Source organism: Athene cunicularia (genome assembly GCF_003259725.1).
Source record: "Athene cunicularia isolate RWA chromosome 4 unlocalized genomic scaffold, athCun1 chr4_part2, whole genome shotgun sequence".
Classification (NCBI taxonomy): Eukaryota; Metazoa; Chordata; class Aves; order Strigiformes; family Strigidae; genus Athene; species Athene cunicularia.
Window position 1 is genome coordinate 35,666,223 of NW_020799099.1, and position 16,848 is coordinate 35,683,070.

Below are 16,848 nucleotides of genomic sequence, written 5' to 3' on the forward strand. Positions count from 1 at the left end.
ACACCAGCGATTTCTCCCTCTGTGTTTCTCCCTCTTCAGATCCTTGCATGCAATCTTGCCACCACCACCTTTTACAGGGAATCCTTGCAGCCTCTCCCACCCAGCTCCTTTGCTGGCAATTTCTTCACTTTCTCCAGAGTACTAGATACATCCTTCCTCCTTGCTTTGTGTATAGTTCTCCCATCTCCATACCAATTTTTCAGCGGTTCTGTATTTTTTCTGCAACTTTTTGAAGTACATATATTATTCTGCTAATCCCATAAGGCTTCAATTATCTGTTATCCTGAACAGTTCTTTTGTCATAATTACTTATGTATTCTCTCTCCTTGCTTATTCCAGTAGAGGAATGAGCCTAAAAAGCACTGCAGTGTGATGCTTGAATGTGCAAAGCATGGCTTCTGTGTTGCTGTGCTGCAGGATACAGTGACGAAATCAAAGGTCAAAAGTGAAGCAAGTATAGGTGAAAGAATATGTACATTCCTTCCTGTGTAGAAAAGTCTGGGGCTTTCTTGTGAAGCAGTTAAAGAAGTGCACAACATCGAAATGGCAAGTAGCCCAAAGTAATTTTATTTCTCTTATCTTATTAGTCAGTGTTTTTCAAAGAGGGTAATACTTGCTGTCAACAACACAACGGTAACTTTTAATGTTTACATCAGACATGTGATCTTTGATTCTTCTGCCAGAACAGTATTCCATTACATTTTTACTGTCTAAAACAATGTTTACTTCCATCCTCCAGCTATCCTTTCTCATTTTGTCAGGTAGGACAGGAAAACTGAAACCTCACTGGAAAAAAAAAAAAAAAAAAGGCAAATCAGAAAAGAAGGCTAAGATAGGTTATTTTCTCAGATTTCCTGCAGAGAACATGTTACAAACCAAAGAAGAATCAAGCCTGACCTGCAAAAATATTGTTCTATCTTCCACAAATTCTACAAATTTACTTCTTATTCTCTTTCAGAAATATATTTAGTTGCTTTTGCTGAGACATTACTATTAAAGATTAAATTAGACTTGAAAAAATTAGACTATAGGCCAAGTGGAAGAAAACTGATTGAAATCCTCTCAGAGGAGGAGAGGTTTCAAGTTGATACCCCGTATTCATTCCAGTAAGTCAGTGTCGTTCAGCAGATGACTAGAGTTGAATCAAAGATGAGAGTAAGTAGTCAGAAATATGAGGGAACCCAGAAAAAAATAGTGACTGAAGCAAAACTGTGGAACATAAAGGGGGGTGGGGGGGAGAGAGACAGGTGGAGATGTTGAAGAGATGAAGGAGAAAATGGTATTTGAGAGTCTGAATTATTAATAAAAAGCTTGAAAACAACCTTAGGAAATAGGTGTTATGATTCTAAGAGTTCAATGCTATACTAAATTTAACAGATGAACATTAGGAAAAAGGCTAAGCCCTCAGGAATCAGGAGAAAGTTATATAGTGGGTAATTTCACAACCTCTTTAGCAGAGGCTGAATAGGAAGGATTATCTTTGCTACAATAAGTTTATTCCTAAATCCCGACTTCTAAAAACTTTATACGGAAATCAGACTAAAAAGAGCTCTGGAACAACTGTCACCATCCTGAGAAAGACTTAAAGGACAAGCAAGTAGATGTCATCTAGTCACCAATTAGTAAAAGAACATTTCTGTTATCAGCTAGGAGAAACATTTTCTTTGTGACATGTTGAACTGGACTCATTTATAGGCAGAGAAAATTTAAGTCTTCTGAAGATGCTCAATGAAAGTGCAGTGGTAGACTTTAGGTTTACCTATTTTTTCCAGAAAACTTTATGTATGCATACTGCATGTTAATAAGCTAAAACAAGAAAATGCACCAGAGAAGATAAATTTGTCTTTGTTTCAACTGCGCTAAAGGCACTAATTTAGACTACAGTAGGGTAATTTAGTACCTGGTTTAGTCATGGAACTGGTTTAAACTGTTGTTGACTACCTAACATAGTAATATACTGTTCACCTCACTTCCCTTTGGTCTACATAGGATATGTACAATGTTTAAAAAATGTTTTTACTAATAAATGTTTATAAGTATTTTCTGTAATTAAGTCAGTGTATTTTTTTATCATTAAATCCACAAAATTGAGAAGTATATTCATGATTGAAACCTCTGAAAAAATGCTAGTATTAGGGACCATAATCCATTGTGATCATAATTCTGAACTCAATCACTGTCTATACCTGAAATATGGTATTAACCTTACATTCATGTCCTATTAATGTAAGTACTCCATTTCATCACATACTAGGAAGTCACCATAAAATGATTTGAAGATTCTCTGACCCTCCAAGTTTTTCTGTGTTAGTCGGTGGATCTGGTCAGCTTAGTTGTTTTCCTAAATAAGCCTTCACTTCCTGAGACATTTTCATCTGAAGAACCCCAGCTGAAGGTCAGCAGAGACTTGAGCCTGTCTTGCACCCAGGAAGACATCCCTCTTTCAAAACAGATGATCATTGTCATTGGTACTTGTCCCCTATTACCTTTTCTGAAGAAACTGTGAAAGCATCAAGACCAGACTCTTACTTGGTAATGCCAGACACAGTGCTCTTCTGGTTTCAGTTTAATTAACCAATTACTGATTTTCAGAGAATAGTAAGAATCTCCTGATGACTAGAAACTGGGAGGGACTGTGTCTCTGAAACTGGAATATAAATGAGAATATGAAGCAGATTTCTTGCTCTGGATAGAGTAGCTTAATGTTCTAGCCATAAAGGGAGTAAGTTATTTTGCTTTAAAATACTAGAGGATCTGACTTAACAGTACTACATGAGGATACGGAAAAGTTCAGTTCCAGTCCTTCCTGCATCCCCTCCCCACTACCAGTCTAAATAAAGTAGTGAATAAACTTCAAATACCTGTACAAAAGTGCAGTCAGCTGTAAGGGTTTTGTATCATGAAATCCATCTGCAAAACATGGTGGACTTCCATTTGGTAAACTCCTTGAAGGTCCAGACTAATTTTTCTAGGTGTCACCTTTAATTCTTCTGCTGTTTGTCATTCTTCATATAGCTGTATCTTTCAGCTACAGCAGAAAATAATGAGGCAATAACATAGGAGAGTGATACAAGAAATGCAAAGTGATCCGAATTCAGGAAATTCCCTTTGCCTTGGTAATGATCTGAGGATGCAGATAGTAAGAAAGACTGATCACCGGAGATGAGAAATGGTTGAGTGATTCTTTCAAATGAGATAGAATACGTCTTTCACAATATAATGTCTCCTTTCCAGGAGGCTGGCAAAGGATAATATATAAAATCTCCACCAAAGACAGTGGACTTTGTCATATTTGATTGTAAAAATGTAGGAAGACTTGCATTATTACTTCACTATCCCTGAAAATTAGTTCTTTTACTAGACTGTGTAAAGTCATTTTGGTGGAAGATGAGGTTGCTGCTTCAGTGCTCCAGCTGTGGTCTAGAAGAAGAGAGAGATGTACAATGAAGTTATACAGATGAAAAACAGTGCTTGACATTCATTATTTTCCTTTTTACAACTGAAGCATATCCTAGTACATAGCAAATTATTGAGATGTAATTTATAATATTGTCAGTGATTCTAACTTGTGCTTATCATTATTTCTCACCTTAATTTACCTGTGCTTATAATTATTTCTCATCTTCATTTACATTGTTACTCTTACTGTTTTCCTTCTCATTTGCTGTATCTTTTGATAAATTAGGCGTCAGACTTTCAAGCAGTAGCCATATTTTGTTTAACTGTGTCCACTGAAAGAGCTGAAACTAGGGGCCTCATCCTGCATTTACTGCAGATGTTTCACTGTCTTACTTAATATTTTGTCTGTAAAGAATGGTATACTGGTTATCTCTTTTTACTCAAAATAAAAGCAAAAGGTATTTCACGTGTTCCACTGTTTTTGTACCTAGACAATCAAGGCATAAAATCTAGCATTTTGAATCAAGTTAGCTATTCCTTAGTCCTGTGTCTCTACTATCATTAATATCAGTATCTGAATTTATACTCCTTAAAAACATGAGAAAATCCCCTCTGGTTTAGACCTAATATATTTGCCAAGTGCCAAATATATTTGTATGTCCCTGCTTGTTTGTTGGTTTTTTGTTTGTTTGTTGTTGGGGTTTTTTGTGGGGTTTTTTTTGTGGTTTTTTTTTCCCCATTGAAAACACCAGATTGTATTTACTCAGCTGAGTTTCTTACGCCAACAAACAGCAGGTGTGCTGACACCTTACCACAGGTCACTAGGGTTCTAGTTTCTTGAATGTATTGAATATTCTGTTGGCTGATCAAAATACTGATGTTGTCAAAAGTGGAATATGGATGTGCACGTTCTGCAGCTCTTTCTTATCATGGGATGTTTCACATGAAATGAGAAGGAGAGCAGAGTTAGTCATGTGAGAAGCTCTCCTGCTTTCTCTCTATGCTTCACTGCTTCTTGTCTCCATCTGTGAAAGCTACATGTAGCCTTTGAACACTCAGAGCAAAGTTCTCAGATAATAAAAGATAAACTCTTAAATTAATATAAGGAAACAACCAGCAGGTATGAAACCTTATTTTCATAAATCCTAGGTTTAAAGGAGAAATACTGGATTATTTAGATTTTAATATATTGACAAATACTGTTATAAAATTTATTCATGAAATATTTGTTTTTAAAATAGAAAAAGCAAGAAGGTATTAGAATTAAGCAGGTATTAGAACGTTGATGATAGTAAAAAATAAATTTGTAGGTAATTACAAATGAAAATGGCACTTAGAGCTCATCTTCTCTTTATTTCTTTGTCTGTACCCTCAAACTTTTGTTTGGCAGTCCAACATGCTGGAGAACTGAGTAAGAGATTTGCAAAATTATCTAGGCCAGAGATTACAGTAAAAATAGGTGCATAAAAAGTTAAGAAATATTTTTGGTGGGAGGTGTAGGAGAAGGGGAAGGCAGTTCAATTGAAAAAAAATGAAAAGGGGGATATACTGAAGGATTACATTCGACCAATAATTAAAAATAATTTGGTTGGTTTGCGTGTTGTATTGTTATTCTAATTTAGGTCAGGGTCTGAAAGAAGGGTGCTTTGAGATAAAGAGCTAAATTTCACTTTGAAAATCTTGAAACAGAATACTCAAAAATCTGTTTGAAAATATAAAATAGATACTTGACATTTCATATTTTTCCACATCCTTTTTTTAAGCTAAAACTTCCTAACATGTGACATGACATGCACCAGTTTTTTATATATATATAGTTTAAGCTCATCCAAGACTTTCCATACTTTAGCTTTAGATACAAAGAAATGAATATTTTTTTTTTCTGTACTTAATGAGTTGGATGAAATTAAAACCCAGTTATGCATCTTTTGAAATTAGTACCCCTAATAAACATAGTTGCTTTCACACAGACACACACAATGAAAAGAATTTTCGTATTGTGAATCAGATTCAACCTGTTATGTTTAACTGAAATATATTTCAATGACATTGCCAACAAAATTTTCAAATAGTGCAAATTCAGTTTCATATTATTGATTATTATTAGTCATACTCACAAATTAATTTGTTTTCTGACAAACGATGATGAATATTCTTTTTTATATATACTTTAGAATAAATAGATTATTTCTAAGTAAGTGTGGATGATTTAATGTGAAATGCTAAATATCAGGACTAAATAAATCTGTAAGACTGTTCAACTACTTTGTAAAGTTCAGTGTTTTGTTGATATTTTGCCACCTTATGATTTTCATGTTTTCTTTATTTTCAATTTATTGGCCTATTTAACTTCCCTTAGTACTTAGCAGATTCTGTTCAAAGTTCTAGAGCATAAACCACACATCATTATTTTCCCCTGATTTATTATTCTTATAGTAAATACATCTCTATTGCTACATATGCAATGTGTGTTAATGAAGTCAAAAGCCTGACTAGCTACTTCCTTCCTGTGAGCCCATTTGTTTATTAAAAACAGAAGTTGTAGACTATCTGTTAATCAGTAGAAACCTCTGTGATAAATATTAAGTAATATGAAATATGAATGGAAGAAGGGGGAGGTGAAGAAGCTCCAAAGAGATCTCTTTCTTTCTGTGATTTGCATGTGATACAAGGGAAACTCCTAATAACAAAAAAAATGCAACTATGCTAGCTTTGTAAATCTGAACGTTGTGCATGGATTAGATCTTCTTTTCTTGTTTTACATGTGTAATTTTTTTTTTTTGTGTTGCCTGTGTTTTAGATAGGAGCCTCTAGTATGCTCTTTTATCCAAGTTCTCCAAAACCATTTAAGAGAAAATGTAGTCTGAGCCTGAAAACAGAATTGGAAAAATATAGAAGAGAAGAGTTACAGGTCAAACTAAAACTTTGTGTCCCTGTTCCTTACGTTACCATTGCTACATTCATACATTCATAAAATTCGATTTTCTGACTCCACCATATCTTTCTGTTTGTTATTGACTTGGATTATATCCAATAACTATGTAATATTGCTTACCTACGAGGAAGCTTATAAAAGGAATATATGATCATGGCTTCTGCAATAGTTTAATGAAAAGAGTAATTGAATAATCCTCTGTCATTGCATAAATTCTTGGTAATTAATGATAACTTTCTGTGCATTTTTGCAATTTAAATATTAATTATAAATTTGAAATATACTTTTACTGTTTAGTATGTAGCTCTTTTTAAAACGAAATAGCATACTTCGAGCATGTTTTCTTTGAATTCTAATGTTATTCCTATCTTGCACAAAACACATTCATTTTACAGGATCACGTTATTTCTTTTGTTTTTCCCTCTTCCCTTTGCCTGCCTCCCTCCAATTGTAATTAAAAAAAAAAAAAAAATCAGAATAGTTAAATGGCTTTATAGAAACTTTTTTTGGAAGCAATTTTAAAATAAGCTCTTTTTCTGCTGTTTTAATTTGGAATTGAGCCTTTTTTCCTTCTTAATTTAATTCCATAAACTCTCAGTTGCAGTAAAGGTTTGTCTTAATGGGTTTTTAAATACCATTGTCAGGATGCCCTGTGGCAATCTGGTTGTGATTCTTAATGGCATCCAGCTGGGCAGGAATGGTTGCATCAAGATGTCCACCAAAATCAAAGAATCTTTTTAGCTCGGAAGTAAAAATCCAGAATTATTTTTTTGAGTGACTTTCATCTATATTCCATTTTCTTTTATGCACATTGTTAAAGGTTGTCTTCAGAAAAGCCATGGCCAAAGTAGGTGTGATGGAGCTTGAGGACCTCACAGAGATATTTATCATGGAAGATAAGTCAGAGGGAGATGGTTTTAAGTTCTCACTGAACTGTAATTCCTATAAGAACAAAGCAATTTCTGACCCTGGGTTATTCCTGATAAATTGTCAAGAGCAAGGAAAAATAGTGTTTTGAGACATGTCTTACCTTCACTACTTCTATGTCTGCCTGTTCTTTGACACCCTTTCTTCTATGTATAATAGGTCTTTCACCATGGTATTAGCAGATTGCTAGCATTACAATTCTACATCATAGCTTCTTTATGATTTAGGCACGAAAAAATAGGGAAGAGGCCGTTCGAGCTCACACATTGTTATATCAACTTTTCAAACAGCCTACTGTGGGGAAAAGACAAAAGAAGAGTACAGCTATACTCCCTTTGAGGATATTCAGTTAAAAAAAACCCCAACATTCCTATCTACAGAAAGAGGATTATACAACCCACACTTTTTAATTGTGGAGAGATGAACAGTTTATTGGTTCATTAACTCAAATTAGTACTTTATCCCAGGATTTTCCAAATTTCTAAATTGAAATCGATTAAATATGGAATATGAATATGTCCCTATATTCAGAACAGAAGGAAAGGAATTAGTGAGCACACTGAATATTTTCTGAGGAGGTTTCCATGTCCATACTGGACCATAGATTTGATGATTGTTTATAAAACATAATTAAAAATATGAGAGCCAGAGAGGCTGCTGTAACATGAGGTTAATCCTCATTTTCACTTTTAATGGGATTTGATAATTGATTATTGTTGTTTTGCTTTTCTGATGGTACAGATGAGACTTTGATCAGCTCAGATGAGCAAATCATTATAAATATCATTGCTGTGTGTTCAGTAAAATGTTTTTTTTTTTATATTGGCAAAAGTGCAGATTTCATTTTTATCAGATGCACAGCTGCAAGCAATAGCCCCATCCTATGATGCATGATAAAATTGTTGTTAAAAGCAAAGAGATTATGAATATCAGGAACCTCTCCAGTTACAGAAATAAAATGTCATATTCAGATTTAATGTGGAACAATAGTGATATCCCTGAAAAATTATGCATGAGGATATTGTAAACCTATACACTGTTCTTTTTATTGAAGTAATGCTCATGGACATTGGGTGTATGTGAATTTGGAGGTGCTGTATAGAAATAAGAAATTTTTTTACTAGATAATTCTTTAAAACACAGCTGAAAGTGCAAGAAGACATCCTTTGGTAATGCAAACAGAATTTTCTGTCACTTGGTATAGAAATAAAAGACTGAAATATTGAAATAAACAACCATCATATACAAAAGAACAGGTGTGCTCAGCTGTGGATAGCTTTAAGTACACTTACTAACTTTTTTTTTTTAGTCATTTCATCTTCAGTATTGTTATTTTTTTCATTGCTGAACTCTTTGTTAATCCAGTCCTAGTTTTTCACATGCTGAAAATCCTTTGGGCTCTGCTTTTAAAAGACATTTGCAGAAATAAACACCTGTTCTATGAAACAGAGAAAAAAACAGTAATCACCACCTTATTTCTTTAAAACTTCCACCTAATGACTGTAGAAAGAAAGATTTTGAAGACATTTCCCTTTTGAATTTTCCCCAGTTATTAGACAATCAAATACACTGTTTCTCATCCTTTTTTTTTTTTTTTTTTTTTTTTTTTTTTTTTCCCAGATTTACCTTACATTGCTATTCCGAGGTTTAATTTTGATTTTCACTGAAATTTGAATGCCATTCTTTCTTTCCATGCACCCAACAGTATTTTGTTCTGTAGTTACTGTATCATCCTAAAACATCTCCATTCATATTTTCCGCTACTCTTTCAACACAGAAAGTAAAATTCCTTTTTCCTTTTGCCATTCCACTTTTTTTCCTCTGAGTTCACAAGCTACACTGAAAACACTGCTTTGACTTTCAAATGCCACACTGTCATTTTCTTTCTTTGCATATTCATTTGCTTGGGACAGCTTTGAGATCAGTACATTCTGCTAAGGACCAAAGGCAAATTTAAACATACGGTACCACTCCTAAACTATGCAGATAACTTACTAATCTACTGTTTCTACCAAGAATCACTTGTATTTCTCATTTATTTCTATTATATGCATTTAAGAAGCATCAGTTTCCAAATGTACCAATATCTGTAGCAATTTACATTATTTTCTCATGAGTACAAACATAGGGTACATTGTACTGTATTGAGGTCTAAAATAAATTTTTATCCATGTTTACCCAATATTTTAACATGAGCTAAAATGTTTACAGACTAAAAATGGAGAAAGCTATTGAGTAATTACCATGTTTTTCATTCCATGAGTCCTTGAATCTGAAACACATATATGCAGCTTGCACAACTAATAAGCTTCCCCATAAAAATGGACACAGTATTGGGCTGAAGTTTTATTTTCAGTAATAATCAACATTTTCTTTCTCTCTTCATGAAAAACACGATTTTTTTCTTAATTCAGTACAGAAAAGTTTATTGTTTGTTATTTTTTTTTTTTTAAAAAAAAAAAAAAAAAAAAAAGAAAAAGCACCTTTGTTTTGGAGCAATTGTTTTTATAGTTAGATAGCTGTGACTTTATATATGACTGTAAATATTTTCCATAAAACAAAATGCATTTTAATAATAGACCTCTGTTCAAATGCAGACTGTGATGTAGGAGACAAAAGACTTTGATCTTTGAAGTGAGGAATAACAATACAAATCTCACATTCAATAAAAAACATTCCTGATTTGGAGAGTGAACAAATTGAATCTGTGATAAACAGCTTACTAAGTAAAGAGAAGAAATTACTTTTCTGAAAATATGTTTAGAATTTAAAATAATAGTACAGGTAAAAACTCACTGTATTTTCCATTGCTGGAATACTAAAAAAAAACCCCTACCATTAAGTGACATCCATTTCTCTTTTAGGTAGCATACATATTAGATGCTGAGTAAATTAATGTTTATTATTTTGTTTGCTACATTGTATATGATTTTGTGCTTGTCATGGACACTGTCAGTAAAGAAAGGGTACAAAACACAATGGTTCTATATATAAATATCATATGACTTCAGCTGATAATGGCGAATAACATTGATAAACAGGTTCTGAGCTTATTTATTAGAATGCATACCTTATAATTAAATTTAATAGACATGCCATTATCAGTGTTTAAAGTAGAGAGTGACATTACAGAGAGTAAGATATATATGTAAGAAATGTACACTTTCTATAAATTATGTTCCCAAGACTGCATTTCAGAAGAGGCGTAGTAGAAAATAAAGATGAAGAGTTCTTAGTCATGATGAATTATTCATATTGTAGCAACAGGGCAATATTTATTCTCAGTAATGTGCTTGTACCTCTGGAGAGCTGAAATGCATCAAAGCTTCTTTATTATTGATTTATGATCACAAAAAATAAGAAATATTCTATTGTCATAATTTTGGAAATGATCAAAATTTCTTCCTAGAAGATGAAGGAGATGTTTGCAGTAAGGAATTCCACTGAAAATATAAGACTTATGACAAAACAAAACACTAATCATGACCTGCTTCTGGTTGGAGCTTTTAAAATTCTTTGTTCTGTATACAAGTATATCATGTGTTCTACTTCTCTAAGAGAAACTATATTTCTGTGTTTGTTTTTTTAATTCTTTGTAGACAAAAAATAAACCATGAAATGTTTTACCACTGGAATCTGTAAAATCTGGCATAATTTTATGAGATCAGGCCTGTTAAAGTCAGCACAGGTATACTCACTCAGGCTACTTATCACCACCAAGAACACCAAACCTCTTCAAAATATTTCATAGGCAAGTAGAACCTCCACTGTAACCAACAGCAGATGTTGGATTAAGAGCTATGATTACGAAGTACTTTAATGAGTTTATTTGGGCTACTTTAATGACTTTCAGGGTCGCTGCTCCCCACGACTGCCTCCCTCAGCTGGTGACAGAGGACTGCTTATGGAGGATGGCCTTCGGAGGAGTCCCATGCTGTTTGCACCTACCAAAGGCTGTTTCCTCCCTGTGTAGAGAGTTAGGCTGATTCTAGGAATCTGTAGTCCTTACAGTCTGCTCACCATCTTCCCTCATGAAATCTCCCTCCTTGGCTGTCACCTGTGCTGTCCTTGTGAGATGTCACATTTCAGTTGGGTAAGCAATTTGCTATAGCTCTAAATAGAGGTGTCTAAGCACAAAGATTAGGGGCTTGTGGTTGATTTCTCCCTCCCACACTATCAAGATGTATCTTGTAGTAGATCAAGTGAGTACAGAGTCTTGACACCTTAGAAAAGTGAAAGTTGCTAACAAAAACTTTGGAGAGAAATGTCTATCATATACGCGAATAACTTGGCATGATTGACATAGCAAGGAGGATTGAATGGTTGCTGTCTAGAAATACAAACAGGGTTACTCTCTGAGAAAGGGAAAGAACTAAAAAGATGAATAGTTACAACTTGGTCATGAATAAAAATAACTAAAATAGAAGGCCCTAATGTCTTGCTAAAAGCTTCACAGCAAGTAAAAGCTGTCTTTCACTGGAAATACAGGAAACAAAAGTCAAGTAATAAGAGGCTTCTAAGACAGGGATCAATAATTTTATGAAGGCAATTTTGTGACATGGGTGTCTGTTGTGACACAATAACTCAGAAAATCTATTTCTGTTCAGCAAAGCCCATACTGGCTTTTTTTATTGGCTCCAGAAAACACAACTTGCTTTAAAAAAAAAGAATGAATCAATAACACTGGAGAACACTAACCAGTAATAAGGAAGTTTATTAGGTTAAGTATTGTGGCTTTATATGGGGTTACTATGGGCTACAAATCAGATTTTTTTCAATGCAAATTTTGAAAAGAAATTGACAGCCATTTAGAAAGATCTAAACAAGGTATCAGATTCAAAATAGCCTCTTCTAATCCAGTGCTCTGAGTTTCTTTGATTTCAACTGAGACTAATGAGCTCTATTATTATTATCATGGGCTATTAAAAGTAAGAACTTGAACAGCATAATAAACATGAAAGTTTTGAATTATTTGAAGACTACTAAAATGCTTTGCTACAGCATTTATGCTTCAGTTTCTCTGCTCTTCATGCTGTAAGGTTGAATGTGTTAACCTCCACCCCGGATTTAGCTCCGAAGCAACAATTTTCCAAGGCAATGTAAAGTCTTAGAACTGGAGATAGGGATTTAGAGTTGGAAGAGAACTTGGTAGACAGAAGCAGTGAAAGTCCCAGAGGGGAATTACAGTCTTTAGTTACTCGTGGATGCAGCAAGAGCATTTGAAAATATGGTCCCACAAAGTGAAGACTGTTTAGCTGAAGGCTTCTATGGGTCTTCCCATGGCCCTGACCATCTACACCTTGCAGCATGACTGTGACTGTGACATGTGATTGTGCAGTGAGCCAGCTTGGGAAAGGGATCCATCTGAAACATGTTTTTTGCAGTCACAGCATGGAGAGGTCCCTGAGCTGTCATCCTGTAAAGTCAGAGTGGCATTCATGGTGACAAAAAGGTGATGATGGGAAATGTATAGTTGAGGGTCCTACATCAGCTGGATAGACTAAAATCTATCTAAATTGCTATAGAGAAGACACAGTGAGAAAATGTTATAGCAGGGTAAGTGATAGTTCCTGTCTCTCTTGCTGGTACAAACAGAATTGGATTGAGTTTCTGCACAGTAACTGACAAATACTGGGTCCCTCATTACAGTTTACTTTTGGTCACATATACTTCTATTCAAAGTCTTCCTCAGAAACTAAGCATAGTCGACTCATACTGGGACTACTGGGTTAAAACTATATTACTGAATTTTGTAGAGTGAACAATGAATGTGAACATTTTACAAGTTTGCATTGGAGATTTATTTTTAAAAGCATCTATGAAAAGCTTCTTAAAGCAACCCAGGAAAAAATGTCAAGATGTGTGGTGTCTCATTTTTTATTAAATTTATTAACTAAGCCTCTGGCTCAGCAACACAAACTCAAAACTTCAAATACATAAATAAGCTTTACTTCAAAGCATGTGGACAAGACTTTGCAGCATCGAAGTAATAATGACTAGAAAACAATAAATTTGATATTAGTATGTTGAAGGAAGGATATTAAATTGATACAAGTCAATAGAAATCTGGCATGCAAAGCTTTTCTTGTATTGTTTGGTACTTTTTGTTCTGATCATCTTCTGAACTGACAAAACCAAAGGAAGCTCTTAAAAATCTTTAGTGAAACTTGATGAGTATGTGGATTGGAAGTTGTCAGCAACAAAGCCATTACCCAATCATGAAACAGAAAACGTTAAGTTTGAAAACTCAGTTTTCTCTCAGAATTTGAATGAAACACAGCTGGTAGATTTTTGCTGCTTTTTTTTTTTTTTTTTTTTTTTTTTTTTTTTTTTTTTTTTTTTTTTTATTCAGGCAATACCCAAGACATCATAGAACATGAGGCAAGAGAACAGGAAAAGATTAAGAGTAATTTAACACTGTACACCCTTAAGAGGGTTCTTAAGGGGCTAGAAGAATACTGGAAAATTTTGTCAAAAAAAACATAAATTGACATAAGATCAGCAACTGGAAGTATTTTAACATATACCTTCACACACATTAAAAAAGGATGTTGAAATGATATAGGGAATCCATTATGTGAGGTTTTTCTCATGCTTATGATGGCATTAAGGTCAGAATATTAAATAGAAAATGCTTAAGTGCACTGTCTTACTGACTGAATTAGATCAAGAAGAATGGCAGGCATAAGAATACAATTGCAAGAAAGCAATTGATGTGTCCAAAGCCATAGGCAAACCTGTAAAAGAATGGGAATCAACTTTACCAAAAAAAAAAAAAAAGTTATTAGAAGAAAGATGGGAAGGGCTGTATCCAGTGATGGCATATATCATCAAGAAGTAAGCATTGTTTCATTGGATATCAGGTCCGAAAACATAAGGCATGTGGACTTGTATCCTAAGGATATCTCAAATGAATTAAATGAAGAAAACAATGTGGTATAACTTCTGCATTTGAATGAAGCTAAAGGAAACAATATAAATGTTGTTCTTATACAAAGAACAGCTTCTCTAAAGAAGGACATAAATAACTACTTGCCCTCCCCCCAATTATGAATCATGTAAATTCAGTTCTGCCTTACTGTTACATGTGTGTTCTGAAACTTCCTGAGCTTAGTGATCAGAAGACTCACAAATCTAAAATCTTGAAAGGCTTAACATCAGGAAAATATTTATGTGGCTTATGAAAAGAGTACATGGTACGTAAGTGTTTGGCACATGGACAAAAGACAACAAAAAAGAAGTACTCTGAAATACATTGTTCTTAGACAGGAGACATTTGAAAATGAAAAACAGAGTTTAGAATCCCAAGAACTAGTGGGATGTTTTCCTGGCGAAAAACAGCTTTTGTTTGAAAAACATCACTCTTGATAAATGTAATTATTCTCTATTTAGTACAAATTAGCAGGAATCAAGTAAGCTTTGTGTTATTCCACAGTCTCACTTCTTCAACATAACATTCTCACAATAGCATCACTTTCAAATGCTATTGGTATTTTTGAGGCTGCTGTAGTCTCACTGAGGCTGTTGTACTTCTGTGCCCCAAGGAACTTGCGTACCCAGTGGAAAATACTTTTGACTAAGGATTCTAGAATTTGTACTTTTTCTGTGCTGATAGATTTGAGATTACTAAAGAAAAACTATTAATGAGAATGGGAATACCAGTTTTCCTTCACTTGGATTCTCAGGATATCTCAACCAGTGTCAGAAACCTTTGTCTAATGCAGTGAGGCAAACATGATTTCTTGAGACAGATCTTGAGGAAAGCCACGTAGTTGGGTAGTTTCCTGTGATTCTAAGTCAAGTTGTGTGGCTTGGCTTACCAAACTTATTTATAGAATAAATAACAGTTATAGAAACCACAGTATGCAAACAAGCTGTTTAATTTGAAATCCCAAACTAGATGTTCTTCTAAGAGTTGAAACAATATCAAAATATTCTTCACTAAATCTGCAAAACATTTTCAGTTGTGTGATTTTTTTATATTTACATTTTTGTCAGGTTCCTGATTGTTTCTCCACCTCTTTTCTGTGGTTTTACTGGATTTCAGTGAAAAGCGAATAAGACTGTGAAAACCTGTGAAATATTATTTGTTCACAGTTGACATTTGGAGAATTTCAGATTATGATTATCCGATAGGTTCCACATTACTATTGTCATATATGATTTCTCAGAGTCCCAGTCTATTCTCAGACAATTTACCCTTGCTACCTGCAGAGTTTTGCAGAAATTAATCTGTGGCAGAACATCCAACACCCATCTGAATGCCTAGCTTAAAATGAGAGGCAGCTGTTCTAGGAAAAGAGAAATACTTGAAACTTGGTGGCTTCAGAGGACATGGAATGTTGAGGGTATACCTGGGTATTTATAAAGCTTTATTTTTGAGAAATAACTAGTAACTATTTTACATGATGGGGTGTCTTTCTATTTTGTATTTGTTTAAAAAAAAAAAAAAAACAAGGTTATTTATTTATTTATTTATTTATTTAAGATTTACTTGCCATTAAGTCATAAAATTTAAATTGTATGCTGTAGTACAGTTTAAGATAAATTTTATTATCCTACCACAAGCTCTTTAGGCATAACGCTTGGACCAAACACTACCTACAAAGCCCTCATGGGCATCCTCATGACCAAATTCTGCCTGTGGTGGCTGCTGAAGTTTGGAAGTGTAAGAGGAATAATGTTGAAGCAGCCAGTAGCAACAGAGTCATAGCTGGTAAGAGAAGAAGGAAGGGAAGCCAAAGAAAATTAAACTGCAAAATTTCTGTCACATATGAGAACACCATCAAGACTGGTCATACCGTTATGGGGAGTAATAACAGAGTACTGGAACAGGGATTCTGTGAAATAGACCAGTATCACCCTGGAGATACATATATAGACTGTTAGGCTATGTTTAATTTTCTTACAATCTAGCTCCCTTAAAAGCACAAAAGCACAAGGAAACAAGCACTGTCATTGGTTTTGGTTAAAAATATTCATAATGTAAGAGTAGCTGTTGTCCTTAGAAATGACAAGCACTTAAAAGAGTTTTGACATTTTAAGTAGTAGATTAAATTAATCTTTGCTATAAGGGATTCAGTGTGCCTGTAATTTAAAAGCGATATGCCTGTTTATGCTGGTGGTTGCATTTGGTATAGTGTAATCTGTAGACTAATGGAGGCAATATTTCTTTCATTTCTGTTTGGTCTTTCTTCTCTGGAAATTGCTGTAACTTCTCCTAAATGCTTCCACTGAATGATCTGAATCCTACCATGGTTTCTGGAACTATTAGATTTATTTAAATAATTGTTTCCCCTCTTTAAAAATTTTCAATTTCTGCTGTTTGCTTGTACTTTATGCATTTGAAAGGCTGCCATAAAGCATCTGGTTTTTTTTTCCCATAAATTAAAATCTCCGAAGCAAAAATATTAACAATATTCCTTCACATTGCCTGAAAAAAGTACAATGTGAGAAACAAAATATAAAACATGCTCCCTTTGTATGCTTTTCAGTGTTTAAACCCATAAATATATTTTGATAAATACTTGACTAAAAAGGCACAAGTGAGTATTGTCATTTTGGAAACATGTAACATTCTGAAAAGC